The sequence below is a fragment of the Cervus elaphus genome, chromosome 23, assembly GCF_910594005.1.
Source record: "Cervus elaphus chromosome 23, mCerEla1.1, whole genome shotgun sequence".
NCBI lineage: Eukaryota > Metazoa > Chordata > Mammalia > Artiodactyla > Cervidae > Cervus > Cervus elaphus.
The window spans coordinates 23,477,758-23,494,288 of record NC_057837.1 but is presented as its reverse complement, the minus strand read 5'-3'; the positions used below and the strand labels follow the sequence as shown (position 1 = coordinate 23,494,288).

The 16,531-nt window shown below is 41.5% G+C and overlaps 1 non-coding gene across 1 annotated transcript; it reads left to right on the top strand.

Moving 5' to 3' along the window:
- Positions 1-232: 232 nt before the first annotated feature.
- On the top strand, positions 233-305 carry TRNAR-CCU. Its single transcript has one exon. It is a non-coding gene; the product is annotated as a tRNA-Arg (tRNA).
- The last annotated feature ends 16,226 nt before the right edge of the window (positions 306-16,531 follow it).

The following is a 16,531-nucleotide window of genomic DNA, read 5'->3' as shown; positions in this document are numbered from 1 at the left end:
TAAGTGCAAGATCTGGGAAGAAATAAATTAGCTTCTGAAAACACATTTGTCTTCAACTTGCAGGAAAGGAAAAGCATTTTGATGAGCTGGATTTGAGAGCTATCTCTGTTTTTGTTTTGTTTTAAATTACTGCAGCATTTGGTTGTTTTTCACTTAACACTTGTTGTGTTGATTTTAATCACATGCAACAGAATATTGTCAGAGTCCGAATTGAAAGTATTACTGAGGGACTTCCCTGGTGGTCCAGTGGCTAAGACTCTACACTCCTAGTGTAGAAGGCCCAGGTTCGATCCCTGGTCAGGGAACTAAATCACATGTGCTGCAAGTAATAGTTCCCATGCTGCAACTAAAGATCTCAGATTCCACAACTAAGACCCAGTGCAGCCAAATAAGTAAATACAGGCATATTTTTAAAAATAATAATAAATAAATAAAGCATTACTGAATCTATACCACATTGTAGTCACAGCTTCCTTTGAGTCCCTGTGAGGTATCTTACATTGAAATGAATGTCCAAATACGTATTTGCTTCCCTAGGCCCATAGTGTCAGGGAGCACTTTTGATATCAGTGTACTGGGGACTTTCAGAAGTTTTATATTATAATTTCACTCTATGCAAGGAGTTTTTTGATTTCCTGTGTTTTATTTTGTTAGCAAACTGATGAGTTAGGAATTATCAGCTACTGGCCTTCGGAAATTGGCTTATTTACTGCTCCATAATAAAGTGGCAGTCAGTTTTGTTCTATGGAAGCAGATGATGTAAAAGCAGTTTCAAGCTAGATGAAATTCACATGCTTCTCATTAAATGATTCCTATAAAAGTGCTAGCAAATAGGCTTCTTCCTAAATAGAAAACTATTATCTTACAGAACATTTTTCTAGTAATACATTAAGCATGATGATATTTGTACATGATAAATATTACAAGAGTTCAGAATTTAGTTCACTTCTTATGAAGAAACAATGTCAGAGTAAACCCACGATTTAAAAGACTTCTTTTAGTAGAGAAGTTTCAAAGAATTCACTGCACATTTTTTTTTTTTTTTTGGTAAATTGTACTGATATATTACCTACATACAGAAAAGTGGACCAATCATAAGTGCACAGCCTGATGAATTTTCACCAAGTGTATAAACCTGTGTAGCGAGTAACTTTATCAAGAAGCAGAATGTGACCAGCACCCCAGAACCCTGCCCCCCGTGCCCACTACCCTTCCCCACACACCACATAACTATGATCCTGATTTATAAGGCCACAGACTAGTTTATCTTTAGAAAATGTTTTTGTATTTTAATATAAACACCTTACTGTTTTAGAAATGGGATCATAGAGTATGGATTCTCTTGCACCTGGCTTTTGTCTAACATGAGAGATTCACACATACGGTCGCACGTAATTGTAGTTTGTTCCTGTCATGGCTGTGTAGTATCCCCTTTTATAAGTACGCCAGGATTTACTCAGCCATTCTACCAGAGATTGACACTTTGTTTCCAGTTTGAGGCTTCTGTGAGTAGTGCTGCCATGAGGATTCTAGTACTTGTATATACCCTTCTATTGGGCTACACAACTAGGAACTGAGTTGTTGGGCCTTAGAGTAGAGAGTATACGTGTGTTTAGCTTTACTAGATACTTTCTGTTTTCCAAAGTGGTTGTACTAGTCTACACTCCCACCAGCAGAGTATGATCATTCCAGTTGTCCCACATCCTCACCAATCCTTGATATTATATGTGTGTGTGTGTGTGTGTGTGTGTGTGTACATGTTCAGTCATTCAGTCACGTCCAACTTGCATTTGCAACTCTTTGGACTGTAGTCTGCCAGGCTCCTTTGTCCGTGGGATTTTTCAGGCAAGAACACTGGAGTGGGTGGCCACTTCCCCCTCCAGGGAATCTTCCCAACCCAGAGATCGAACCCACATCTCCTGTGTCTCCTGCACTGCAGGCAGATTCTTTACTCTCTGAGCCATTGGGGAAGCCCATATACCTTTTTCATTTTAGCCATTCTCCCATTGGATGCTTTTTGAAAAAAATAAAGAACCTTATGAAATATGATATTGAGGAAAGCTAAGTGTGCCATCATACCAGGCCAGGTCTGTCCATCTGCAGAAGGGGTGAGAAAGGGGCTGCAGAGCATGACAGCAGACCCTGTCCCCACACATTCCATGGTGAAGGGAAAAAGAGAAGACAACGAAGCTGGCCCTAATTCTCACCTAGCATGCTCTGATCCCTGGAACAATCCACAGATACTTGCTGAGAATCTCCCAGATTGGAGTCTCATCAGAATCCCAGAACCTGCCCTCAAAAAGCCCATGGTAACCTTGATGCTTTGGAAGCATGACTCTGGGCACAGCAAACAGGTCAGGGAGGAACTGAGGCAGGAAGTCCAGACACAGACAAGCAGGTGCTAGAAACAGTGAGGCAAATTTTCTAATAGCCTCATCTATTCAGTTTGCTCCTTTCTAGAAAATGAGTCTCCTTTCTTTGAAAATGAAGACTCCACCTTAGTTTACTTTTGAGCTTTGTACTCTGAATGTTAAATACGGAGTTTCAGCTTAAGAGCTCCTAGGGGGTCTTGGACCAGGCCCCCATTTCTGGGTCTGTCTGTCACCTTCATAGTTTTCTCTACATCTTTCTAGGGCACAGCTCCCCAGGAACTTTGAAAGTGAAAGTGAAAGTCGCTCAGTCGTGTCTGACTCTTTGCGACCCCACAGACTTTACAGTCCGTGGAATTCTCTAGGCCAGAAACCTGGAGTGGGTAGCCTTTCCCTCCTCCAGGGGATCTTCTCAACCTAGGGATTGAACCCAGGTCTCTGGGAACTCTAAATGCTTACAGACTTTTGCCACAAGAGCTCGTTAAACACAGATTCACTTTCATGACACTGCTGGCCATCCTGCATCACACCTCTGAGAACAGTGCTTGGCTCTGGAGTTCAAAACTTCTAGCTGCAAAATCACAACTCCTGAACCTTAGTTCCTTCATTTGGTTCTGTAAGGATTACATGAGATAACTTGTGTAAAATGCTTAGTATGGCCCCCGCTAGATAATGGCAAGCAACAAATGGTAGATAATATTTTTTTTCTCTTTTTTTTTCTTTTTTTTTGGTAGATAATATTATTAGCTACTATTTAACATTTCACTTGCTGTATTTATCCAGAGAGAGAGAGAAAAAAAGAGACAGAGATTTATTGTAACTAACTGGCTCACGCAATTATAGAGGTTAAAATGTCTGAAGGTGTGCAGTCTGCAAGCTGGACGACCAGGAGAGACCATGGTATAGTTTCAGACTGATTCCAAGTCCAAAGACAGAAGACCAATGTCCCAACTCAAAGACAAGCAAAGAGAGAGAAAGTTCTCTCCACTCCCTCCACCTTTGTGTTTTTTTCAGCCTTCAGTGGAGGATGAGGCCCCCTCATACTGGAAGGGCCATCTATTTACTCAGTCTACTAATTCAAATGCCAATCCCATCCAGAAACACCCTCACAGACATACCCAGAATAATCTTTAACCAAATATCTGGGCACCCCATGGCCAATGAAGTTGACACATAAACTTAATCATCACACTTGTCAAAGCACGCGTCAGTTTGAGTCAAGTGTCTCAACGCTGATGAGGCTGCACTGGTACCATAGATAAAGCCACATCAGGGAAATACTCCTTCTTGGCCAAGGCAAGTCAGGCAGATACACCCATGGGCTGAACCAAGGGGTTCAAGGAGTGATCTGTTGTATTTTTATCTCTGAAAATTCTGTCTTCCAGAACCATCAGGTGTATTGACTTGATCCCAGTGTTCTAGGAATTTTCTTCCATAGTTTGTTAATTTCTCTACTTCTTCTGAAGTAAGACTATAGAGTGAAGACCAAACAGCATCAACCTTTCTGGTTGATTTGTCATTTTCCAAATTTGAACCTCAATTTTTCTCAACCTTGATCCTATTCTTTGATATCATTACTTTTCCCACTTCTTCTTTATATAGTTTAAGTCTCCAGATGTATTCTCAAACACTTTTCTTAAGTGGTTATTGTATAGTCATGAGCTGAAAATGTTAGTTGCTCAGTCATATCTGGCTCTTTGCAACCCCATGGACTGCAGCCCATCAGGCTCCTCTATCCAAGGGATTATCTGGGCAAGAATACTGGAGTGGGTAGCCATGCCCTTCTCCAGGGGATCTTCCCAACCCAGGAATTGAACCCAGGTCTCCTGCATTGCAGGCAGATTCTTTACCATTTAAGCCACAGGGAAGCTCTATTGTATAATTCTACATAGTCCCAAAGGTAAGCTTGGAAAATATGAGCCAAGAAGCCCAGATCCTGGCCTAAGGAGGTTACAGCTGGATGTTGACACTTGGATGACTTGCTGAGATTATCTAACAAATATTCATTAATATGGGGATTCCCTGGTGGCTTAGTCAGTAAAGAATCTACCTGCAATGCGAGAGACCTGGGTTCAATTCCTGGGTTGGGAAGATCCTCTGGAGAAGGGCATGGCTACCCACTCCAGTATTCTTGCCCAGAGAATCCCTTGGATAGAGGAGCCTGGTGGACTGCAGTCCATGGGGTCGCAAAGAGTCAGACACGACTGAGCAACTTTCACTTTTGTTTATTAATATTCACTTGGATTAAGGAACCATGAAGGCCCCAAAGACCTGAAAGACTGCTCTTGAGGGGCTCACAACCTTGAGGAGAAAATAATTAAATGGGGCACAAGGGCAGAAGGGTAAAATTAGGGTAACCAACACTTGTCTCCCCCTACTGCTTACAGGCTGTGCGACCTTGGACAAGCCTTTTATCTTCTCTGAGCCTTACTTTCCCGATTTGCAAGATGGACACAGTAAAACTCTCCTTTATTGCACACTGGGAGGATTAAATGAAACAACATTGGAAAAGCAACCAAGCACGTTACATGGCGTAGCAGACACCCAGTAAACTTCCCAATCATACAGCAATACTTGCACACACCTTAAAAATCTCAAGCTATGTTTAAAACTGGGGAATATTTTCGATTAATTTAAAAATTGAACTTTCACACATACCATTGACATGTTAACTAAACACACACTTAGTGATAATCATTAGTTCCAAGGACCAAGTGTTGGTAATTTTCAGGGTAAGAGTTACAGAGTGGGCAGAAAAATAGCCTACATTCACAGATTACTTTGAGCAAATCTGACCCCAAAAGTCCACGTTCTGATATGTAATATTTAACTTTCATAAGATATTTATCATATAAAAACATTGAAGACAATATTATGGTGAAGATACAGGTAATAGAATGTTCTAAGTAACCAATATTGTGCAAACTAATTCAATGAATTTTTCTTTCTTTCTTTCAAAAACTGCCCATGTGAGTATTACCACACCTTGTTTATTCACACCGATAAGCACTCTTGGAAACTCATAGAACTTTGGACTTTGTGTAAGTGAACAAACTTTAAAATCTACTTATTGCTAATGCTGTTAGTGATTGTGCTTAGAAACTGTTTTTCCAAATTTGCTTTGCACCTGAGAATTGTCTGCAACTGGCAATAAATACTATTAATAAAACACTAAAGTTTAGTAGTTGTAGATTCAACTATCAGTTCAGTGGCTCAGTCATGTCTGACTCTTTGCAACCCCATGGACTGCAGCATGCCAGGCCTCCCTGTCCATCACCAACTCCTGGAGCTTGCTCAAATTCATGTTCATCAAGTCAGTGATGCCATCCAACCATCTCATCCTCTGCCATTCCCTTCTCCTCCTGCCTTCAATCTTTCCCAGCATCAAGGTCTTTTCCAATGACTCAGTTCTTTGCATCAGGTGGCCTAAGTAGTGGAGTTTCAGCTTCAGCATCAGTCCTTCCAATGAATATTCAGGACTGATTTCCTTTAGGATGGACTGGTTGGATCTCTTTGCAGTCCAAGGGACACTCAAGAGTCTTCTCCAATACCACAGTTCAAAAGCATCAATTCTTTGGTGCTCAGCTTTCCTTATACTCTAACTCTCACATCCATATGTGACTGCTAGAAAAACCATAGCTTTGACTAGACAGACCTTTGTCGGCAAGATGATATCTTTGTTTTTTAATATGCTGTCTAGATTGGTCATAGCTTTTCTTCCAAGGAGCAAGCGCCTTTTAATTTCATGGCTGCAGTCACCATCTGCAGTGAATTTGGAGCCCAAGAAAATAAAGTCTGTCACTGTTTCCATTGTTTCCCCATCTATTTGTCATGAAGTGATGGGACCTGATGCCATGATCTTCATTTGTTGAATGTTGAGTTTTAAGCCAGCTTTTTCACTCTCCTCTTTCACTTTCATCAAGAGGCTCTTTAGTTCTTGTTCACTTTCTCCCATAAGGATGGTGTCATCTGCATATCTGAGGTTATTGATATTTCTCCCTGAAATCTTGATTCCAGCTTGTGCATCATCCAGTCTGGCATTTCACATGATGTACTCTGCATATAAGTTAAATAAGCAAGATGACAATATACAGCCTTGATGTACTCCTTTCCCAAATTGAAACCACTCCATTGTTCCATGTCCAGTTCTAACTCTTGCTTCTTGACCTGCGTACAGATTTCTCAAGGGGCAGGTAAGGTGGTCTGGTATTCCCATCTCTTTAAGAATTTTCCACAGTTTGTTGTGATCCACACAGTCAAAGGCTTTAGTGTAGTCGATGAAGCAGACTTGGGAGGCTCGGTGTGTGGCATAAGTCCTCTTGGAGAAGGTTGCCATTAGCCCCACCACAGAGCCACCAAGCAGATGACCCACAAACTGGAGAACAGTTATACCAAGGAAGTTCTCTCACTGTTGCAAAAGTTCTAGGGCCCACCACAGATTCCCCAACCTGGGGATCTGGCAAAGGGACTGAGAACCCCCAGGGAATTTGACTTTGAAGACCAGTGGGATTTGATTACAGAACTTCCACAGGACTGGGGAGATAGACTCTTGGAGGGAAAAAACAAAACCTTGTGTGCACCAGGACCCAGGAGAAAAGAGCAGTGACCCCACAAGCGACTGAGCCAGAGTTGACTGTGAGTGTCCAGGAGTCTCTGGCGGAGGCATAGGTTGACAGTGGCCTGCCACTGAATACAACAGTCCTGGGAGCTGCAGCATACTGGCATAAGTCCTTTTGGCCTTAGGCCAAACTACAGGGAGGAAACACTGCCCCACCCATCAACAGAAAACTGGATTAAAGATTACTGAGCATGGCCTCACCCATCAGAGCAAGACCCAGATTCCCCCACAGCCAGTCCATCCCAGCAGGAAGCTTCCACAAGCCTCTTTTCCTTATCCATCAGAGGGCAGACAGAATGAAAACCACAATCACAGAAAGCTAAACAAACTACATCTAACTCACATGATCACATGTGATCTAACTCAATGAAACTATAAGCCATGCCATGTAGGGCCACCCAAGATAGACGGTCATGGTGGAGAGTTCTGACGAAACATGGCCCACTGGAGAAGGGAATGCAAACCATTTCAGCATTTCTGTCTTGAGAACCCCATGAATGGTATGAAAAGGCAAAAAGATTCAACTATACATATGGAAAAAACAGATGTGTTCCTAAAAATTGACTAAGAAAGTGAATTTTTAAAGGGAATCCTCCTACACAGTTGGTGGGAATGTAAATTGGTACAGCCACTATGGAAAACAGTTTGGAGGTTCCTCAGAAAACTAAAAATAGAATTACCAGATGACCCAGCAATCTTATTCCTGGGCATATATTCAGACAAAACTATAATCCAAAAAGATACATGTACCACTCTGTTCATAGCAGCACTATTCATAATAGCCAAGACAAGGAAACACCCTAAACGTCCATCAACAGGTGCATGGATAAAGAAGATGTGGTACATACATGATGAAATACTACTCAGTCATAAAAAAGAATGAAATAATGCCACTTGCAGCAACACCTAGAGATTACCTAAGTGAAGAAAGTCAGAAAGAGAGAGACAAACACCATACAATATCACTTGTATGTGGAATCTAAAATACCACACAAATGAACTTATCTACAAAACAGACTCACAGACATTGAGACTTGTGGTTGCTAAGGATGAGGGGATGTGGAAGAGTGATAGACTGGGAATTTGGGGATTAGTAGATGCAAACCATTATATATAGAATGGATAAACAAGGTCTTGTGTATAGCACAGGGAACTATATTCATTATTCTGTGATAAACCATAATGAAAAAGAATATGAAAAAGAATGTATATATGTATGTACATTATGTGCATACATATGTACATACATACACATGTATGTATGTAAATCACTTTGCTGTACAGCAGAAATTAACATAACATTGTAAATCAACTATACTTGAATAAAATAAATTTTAGAGAAAAGAAAGTGAATTCCTAAATATAAGCCCCCTATTTCCTAATTGGCTTTACTTATTTTTTTTTAATAAATATGTTCCTTTGGAAAATATTCTAGCACAAACACATAACAAAACATACATGCATACATTAAACAAAATTTTTTTCACATTGAGGTTAGGAGTAATTATTTCAGTTCTGTTGTTTAAAATAGTTACTGTACAGACTTCCCTGGTGGTCCCATGGCTAAGACTCCACACTCCCAATGCAGGCGGCCCATGTTCAATCCCTAGTCGGGGAATTAGGTTCCATATGCTGCAACTAAAAGAACCTGCATGCCACAACAAAGACTGAAGATCCTACATGCTGCAACCATGACCTGTTTGCAGCCAAACAAATATATTTTAAAAAATAATTATTGTACTGCAAAGTGTAAATGCAAAACATTCAAGCTTTTAAAAAAGACTTTTTGTTGCTTTTAAACACTGCTAGCAATTCCAGATATACATAAAAATATCTAGAGGGTGATTCTTTCTGTGCCCACCTATCACTCAACCTCAACAACCATCAACCCCATGGCCAAACCTACCTCATTTACACTGTCATCCACTTCCTCCCTCCAATATTATTTTGAAGCAAATTCCAGACATATACTTTCACTTATAAATACTTCAGGACTCATCTCTTAAAAATAATGACTACTTTCTTTTCAAAGTAAACATAACACAATTATCACATCTAAAATGATTAACAATAAGGCCTTAAAGTCATCAAATGTCCTATGTTCAAATTTCCAAGGTCTCATACATGTCATAATCTAAAATTTTTAAAAAATCAAGATCCAAGTCAAGTCCAACTTTGCAATTGTTTGATGGGTCTTCTAAGTCTCTTAAATACTGGTCCTCCTCCAACTCTCTTTCTCCCCCTTGCAATTTATTTTCCAAGAAACTAGGATGTTTGTCCTAACGGGTTTCCTTTCTCAGGATTTTGCTGATATTTCCTGGGGTGGCAGGAAAAGAAATTTTCTTCTCTATTTTCTGTAAATTAGTAGTTGGAAGCTTGATTCACATGTGTGATTTTTAAAAAGTTTTCTTTGGCTTTCCTCTTTTATTCATTTAAGTTTTACTGAATATCTACTGTGTGTCTGTTACTGATGGTTGCTATGGAAACAAAGATGCCTCAGGAACTTAGATGAGTGAAGAAAATGTATGCAAACAGAATTATAATCAATGTGTTCCGTGTTTAAAAAAAATTGTAAAAGCTGCTAAGGGAATGTCAGAAGGAAGCAACTGGCTCGCTCAAGAGAGGCTTCTTAAGGTGGTGACTTTTGAACTAGGTTTTGAAAGATAAGTAGGAGTTTTCCAGATGAGAACATAGAGAGAAATGAAGGGAAGGCAATTTCCAATCCAAGATAGCAGCACATCTGAAGGCAGAAAATTATATAAGGAAATAAACACAGCTCAGAGATCTATCTGCTAAGGTAGGACTGCTAACAGCAGAGTTCCTGACCTGGATGAAATACCTTGAACTACCTCTCCCCTATTTCTGCTCCAGGAAAATTAGTCTCTAGAGGAGTCTTTTATAGAATTGGTCGTCGCAGCCAAGGAGAGCAGGAGCAGAACATGGAAAAGATTCCAAAAGCAGCAGGAGAGAGATTTCAGGAGATCTGAGCACTTGTGACAAAGCTTGGGCAGCACCCAGCTGGCCTGGCCTGGCCTGTGCCTGGGACCTTTGACGTGCTGAGACTGGCACAATATTTTGCACGTGTATTCAGAGGCAGCCTTTAGTGAGATGGTCAGGGAAGTACAGTTTATTCTGGTCCCCTCGGCACATTCCTCTCATCTCCTCTCATCTCGCTCCTATCTGCCCTGGCTCCCAATAAAGGCATGATCTGATTCTGCAATATGAGAAGATGCCTGCAAGAGAAAGAGGACTGGAGGGAAATGTGGGGGAAGGAATATGAGAGAAGCAGAAAGCTAGGGCAGCCCCCTAGGTACAGTGCTCCTGGTTTCTCCCAGGCTGCCCCTCTGCGACTGTGTCAACACCACTCCAATCACTAAACTAACAACATACCCTCCACCCCCGACTGCTGGACCGTTGTCACTTATTTCTAACATGTCATGATCATTTACTCCTTTGGTCATGCTGGTCCCTCTGCTACGATGCTCCCATCTCTCCCTTCTCCAACTGGCAAACTCCTACTCATCCTTCAAGGCCAGCTCACTGGCCCTCACCCCTGGATGACCTGCCCTCATCACTGTGCTCTCACACCACATGCACACATCTTGGCTCCTACTTCTGCCACTCTGTTATGACCATCTGTTCATGTCCTCTGTTTCTCCTCCATTTGACTTTTCCAAAATAGGACTGTGTTCCATTCATGTTTAAGCCTTAGGGCCTGGAGTGCTGGCACATAAAGATATTCAGTGAACACTTACAATGTGACTACCTGAAAGGATTAACTAGAGAAGCTTGGTCTGCATCTTTTGTATCACTCCACCTTTCCCCACCCACCACCACCCCCCTGCCCAGTTATAAGAGGGCACTGTAGATGGTGGTCTAAATATAATACCCTATATGGCTATTGTGGCATTGAACCCTGAAACTAAGGCCCCAGCCCAACAACCCTCATTAACTGGACCAGGTGCTAATCCCTAAACAGTGGATTTCAGTTCCCTGCCTCCCAGCCCTCAGAATTCAAATAAGCTAGTCACATCCTGTCATGGAAATCAGAGGGCACTTCACCCTCTTGATATTACAAAAAAAGCCTGCTCCCCACCCTATGCACAACTCCTGGTTGTTTATTCCATCCCCGGTGCAACCTTTATGTGGCCCCGTGTGTGGGGTCCTCCTCCCCCTGGCTATGAATGTAGATGACCAATAAACTGCTGTCAATCTCATCTGCCCAGAGTCAGGAGTTGTGTGTCTGGCCATCCCTGTAATTCTAGGGAGAGAATCTCTCTCACCAATGGCATTAAATAGGAGGTGATTAAAACAACCATTGATTCCAGAGGAATAGCGGTGATGGAGGGGAGTGGGAGTCAGGTTGGCAGGCATGTAGAAAACTCAGCAGTCTTGGTTCATCTTCCTCATGAGTTTCCTATCATGCTGGGTTCCTGAGCTCTTAAGGTAGTACTGAAGATCTGTACACCATTCCCAGTGCTATAGAAAAAGTCCTTACCAAAATGTGCGTAGTAGTAGTAGTGTTAGCCACTCAGTTTTCCAACTCTGGACTGTAGCCCACCAGGTTCCTCTGTCCATGGGATTCTCCAGGCAAGGATACTGGAGTTGGTTGCCATGCCCTCCACCAGCGGGTTTTCCCGACCCAGGGACTGAACCCACATCTCTTACGTCTCCTGGGTTGGCAGGCAGGTTCTTTACCACTAGCACTGCTGCTGCTGCTGCTAAGTCGCTTCAGTCATGTCCGACTCTGTGTGACCCCATAGACGGCAGCCCACCAGGCTCCCCCGTCCCTGGGATTCTCCAGGCAAGAACGCTAGCACTACCTAGGAAAAAATGTGTGTGGACCTGGGTAAAAGTTTATGAATAACACTACATGTTGGGTAATCCAGATATTTCAAAAGATGGCAGCCATGGAGTGAAAGTATAACTTTTAAAAAGGTCTTTAGCTGGGAACGTCTGTCTGGCTTAGACCAAGCTAAGTTTTGTGAGGTTGCAGGGTTAGACTCCAGGAGAGCTGGGGGCTGATTCCCTTATATCCCACACTGCTCTGCCTTCTTTAACCCAAATTAACCCGAGGGGAGTCCATTCAGGAGCAGAGCACTGCCTGGTTGGGGTAATCCAAACAAGAGTAGATTTCTTTGGCTTGAATTATTTCCATAAATGCGTCACTTCCCACCTGGCATTAGTGTTAGGCCAGGGGAGTTATACTGCAACTGGCCTTCAAGTTTGTGAAAGAACAGGCTCCTCCCAAACAGCAGCTTTGAGACAGAAACCACAAGTTCAAGATGCAAATCAGCATCCCCTCACTTAATAAGATGCTTACTATATAATAATTATTATTATACAAGTAACAAAAAAATGGGGAAATGACAACAACCTAAAACTAAAATGAAGAAAATTCTAAGCTTCAGGAATCTATCAGAGTGCTGTTCTCTCTTTAAAAAGGTTTCTTTGCTGAATTACTCATGTTTAGTGCTATGGTAACTAATTTCAAAAGTGACTTAGTGTTAGCAAAAAGCTCAGATACCCTTTGCAGTTCAAGTCTGTAATTCTCTGGGTAATTGCTCAAGATCAGCACGGTGTTACTCTCTGATGTATCGGCCACAAATAATTTCAGCCCAAAGTGTTCTGTTGTCTCTTGTAGATAATTTTTAAAAGGTTCTTTGGCATCCAGAGGAGTTGGATACATCTGATAAATGTCTGAGACACTTTGGATGAGGTTTGAAATCATTTTTTTCTGAGTAAGGATAGTATATTAAAGGTAGAGAATGAGCTGTATTCATTTTTTTCAAATTCCCTACATATGTCCTAACATTTGCATGTTACTATGAGTGGAAATACTATTTTTCACTATTTCAACCTTATCTTACTCTATGGAGCACTTCATGAAAGCTAGCAGTAACTCTTATGAGCCTGAAAGGTGGATTTATTAATTTTAGTAAAACCTAAGTGAATAATGCTGCTTCTGTAGTTCCACAGCCCTCTTTACTCTTTCCCACCAGCACCCTTGTAGGAAACTCAGAGACAGCACTGTAGACAAAAGTGGCTGTGGCGTAGCTTCTCTTCTCTTATTTTTTTCCACACAGTGTTCAAATCTATGTATAAATATTGCCCCATTAACCTTTATTTCAGGCACTGACTTAACAGAGGAGTTACAGGAACTTGTCTACAGTCCCTCAGAACTAGAAACAGAGACAGAAATCTGAGCACTGGAGATCCCTGGAAAATTCTAGAATGCAAAGGGACACTGACAGCTCTCATAGTCCATCCTTCACTCCCAGACATGCTTACAGCTAAGTGAGTCAGTGAGACCCAGGCTTGGGGCATCCTTTTCCCCAGTCTTCTCAGAGGAAGCCTGTGGTCAGAAGCCTGGATTGCAATCCTGGTTTTATCACTAACAGAGTATCCTTTGGCAGAAAGGATACAGAAAGTTCCTCTTTCTGGGCCTCACTTTCTTTGTCTGTAAAGACACAGGATCAGATGATCTTCAAAGGTTCAGATCTAAGCTTTTATGTACAGCAGATTATTTCTGAAGATGGTTCCACAGTTCCTCCTACATCCTACTTTTTTTTGGATATACCCCATAGTTATAATAAATGCATACATTTTGACAAATGCTCCCTGTGTATACTGTTGTTCTAGTCACTAAGTCATGTCCGACTCTTTTGTGACCCCATGGACTGTAGCCCACCAGGCTCCTCTGTCCATGGAATTCTCCAGGCAAGAATACTAGAGTGAGATGCCATTTTCTTCTCCATGGAATCTTCCTGACCCAGGGATCGAACCCATGTCTCCTGCATTGGCAGGTGGATTCTTTAACACTGAGCCACCTGGGAAGCCCATATACCACCACAATCAAGGTACAGAATATTTCTATTATCCCCCAAAGTTTGCTCATACTTTTTGGCAATGATATGCTTTTTTCCACCCCCAGATGAGTTTACCTTTTCCAGAAATTCACATAAATAGAATCACACATAATATACTCTTTTGTATATGGCTTCTTTCTAAAAACAGAACCATATCCCCTTTGCAATGTGCCTGTACCATTCTCCCATCAAGAGTGAAATCTAGGGCTTACCTGGGGGTTCAGTGGTAAGGAATCCACCTGCCAATGCAGAAGACATGAGCTCAATCCTCGGTTTGGGGGGACCTCACATACCGCAGGGCAAGTAAGCCTGAGGGTAACAACTACTGAGCTTGTGCTCTAGAGCCTGCAAGCCACAACTACTGAAGCCTGAATGCCCTAGAGCCTGTGCTCTGCAACAAGAGAAGTCACCGCAACGAGAAGCCTGAGCACTGCAATTAGAGAGCAGCCCCCGCTTTTCACAACTAGAGAAACACTGGAGCAGTGACGAACACCTAGCACAGCCAAAAATAAATAAAATTATTTTTACAAAAAGAGTAAATCTATTTTCCAATCCTTTGACTCCATGCTGGCCCTTGGACTTGCTTTGATCAGCAGAATACAAGGAAACTGGTGGTACGTAATCCCTCTTACTCCGCGGAAGACAGCCACCATCTAAAAATGCTAGACGACTGAATGATGTGTGACCACATGGAAAGAGAGCGAGGGAACACTTGGGAGGAGAACAAAGGTGCCTCACCCAGCTGACAGCACCAAGGCCCGGAAGTGGATGAGGTCACTCTGGGTCATCCAGCTGAGGCACCCCCGTCAAGACGACATGGAACAGAAAAGAGGCATCCTTAGTGCCCTGCCTGAATTCCTAACCCAAAGAACTGTGAGAAAATAAAACAGTCTCTGTTTAAGCCTCAAAATTTGGAGGTGGCTTGTAACAGCAGTAGTTAACTGAAAAGGTGAGTCTTTTGCCTGTTTTCTTTTAAAGTCCAACGGGATTTCTTTCAGGCCAAGACTATTAGCTAACTATATAAGTGTTTTACTTTAAATCTCTTCTACTCTCTTATTCCCTTTTCTTTCTTTTTTCTTTTTAACTGTGGTATATTTGGCATGCAACATTATATTAGTTTCAAGTATTAATTGATTCTATATTTGTATATATTATAGAATGATTATATTCTATAGAATCTATATATTGTAGATTCTATATCTATATTCTATATATTGTAGAATGATCACCACAGTAAGTCTAGTTAACATCCATCACCACACAGTTACAGAATTTTTTTCTTTTGATGAGAATTTCTAAGACTTACTCTTTAGCATCTAATAAATACACAATACAGTACTATTAACTATAGTCACCACGCTGTACATTACGTCCCCTGACAAACTATTTTATAACTGGAAGTTTGTACCTTGGATCCCCTTAACCCATTTCTCACAAGCCCCATCCTTCACCTCTCACAACCATCAGTTTGTTCTCTCCATGAGCTTGGTTTTTGTTTGTTTCTTTGTTTTTTAAAAATTCCAAATATAAGTGAAATCATATGGTATTTGTCTTTCTAACTTATTTCACTTAATATATTGCCCTCAAGGTCCATCCATGTTGCGGTCTTACTCCCTTTTCAGATTGTTCTTCCCTAAGGCATCATAAATTGCATCTAACCACACATTAACCCTGTTACTTACAAGGACTTGAAAAATGTAGGGTGTTTTTCTTAGATTTCACTTCTACAGGATTAAAAAAAAGTTCAAATTCTTTCCCTCTTCCCTTCAGATCCAGTGGTCTGTAATTTGAATTATAGTATATTCTACAGAAAAGGAGGCAGAGTTTGGGAGTCAACAGCTTTCACTTCAGACCTAATGAGCTGTATGGTTCTGGGCAAGTTTGAAAGCTTCCTGCACCTGATTTTCTACATATAAAGTAGAAAATCTCATGTGCTGCTAGGGAAAAGATAAACTGCAAAAACATATGGAAAAGTTATTCAAGAGCAAAAGTACCTTTCATTTCCATAACTCTGACAGGTCTTCTTGCAATCTTATTTGTATGCCCTCCATGGGTCAAGTTCTCTGTCAGAGGGTTCAACATGCAAGATACATTCACCCATCACCTGGAAGACAAGATAAACACTGTTTCTGCCTTAGAGCTTTTTGTTGGGAGATGTGAGCAATATGTGTGTATTAATATTTTACTTTGCTACTCTCCATAAATATTCTATGGTGGGCTACTATGACCCATTATGGTCAGGGAAAATCTAGTGAACATTCTCACAGAAAGGTGAAAGCTGCAGTTTACACGAAGAGATGCATTGGCTTGTGGGATGCTTAACCATAGGGCTTAAGACTTTTAAAAGCCATCTTTAGCAGTAAAAGAATTATGGGAGTCCTATCTCCCTAAACACAAGTCTAAATCAAGAATCAAACTAGCCATAAAATAAAGGTTCAGTTCAATCACTCAGTCGTGTCCGACTCTTTGCGATGCCATGAACTGCAGCACGCCAGGCCTCCCTGTCTATCACCAACTCCCAGAGCCTACCCAAATTCATGTCCATTGAGTTGGTGATGCCATCCAACCATCTCATCCTCTGTCGTCCCCTTCTCCTCCTGCCCTCAATCTTTCCCAGCATCAGAGTCTTTTCCAATGAGTCAGCTCTTCGAATCAGGTGGCCAAAGTATTGGAGT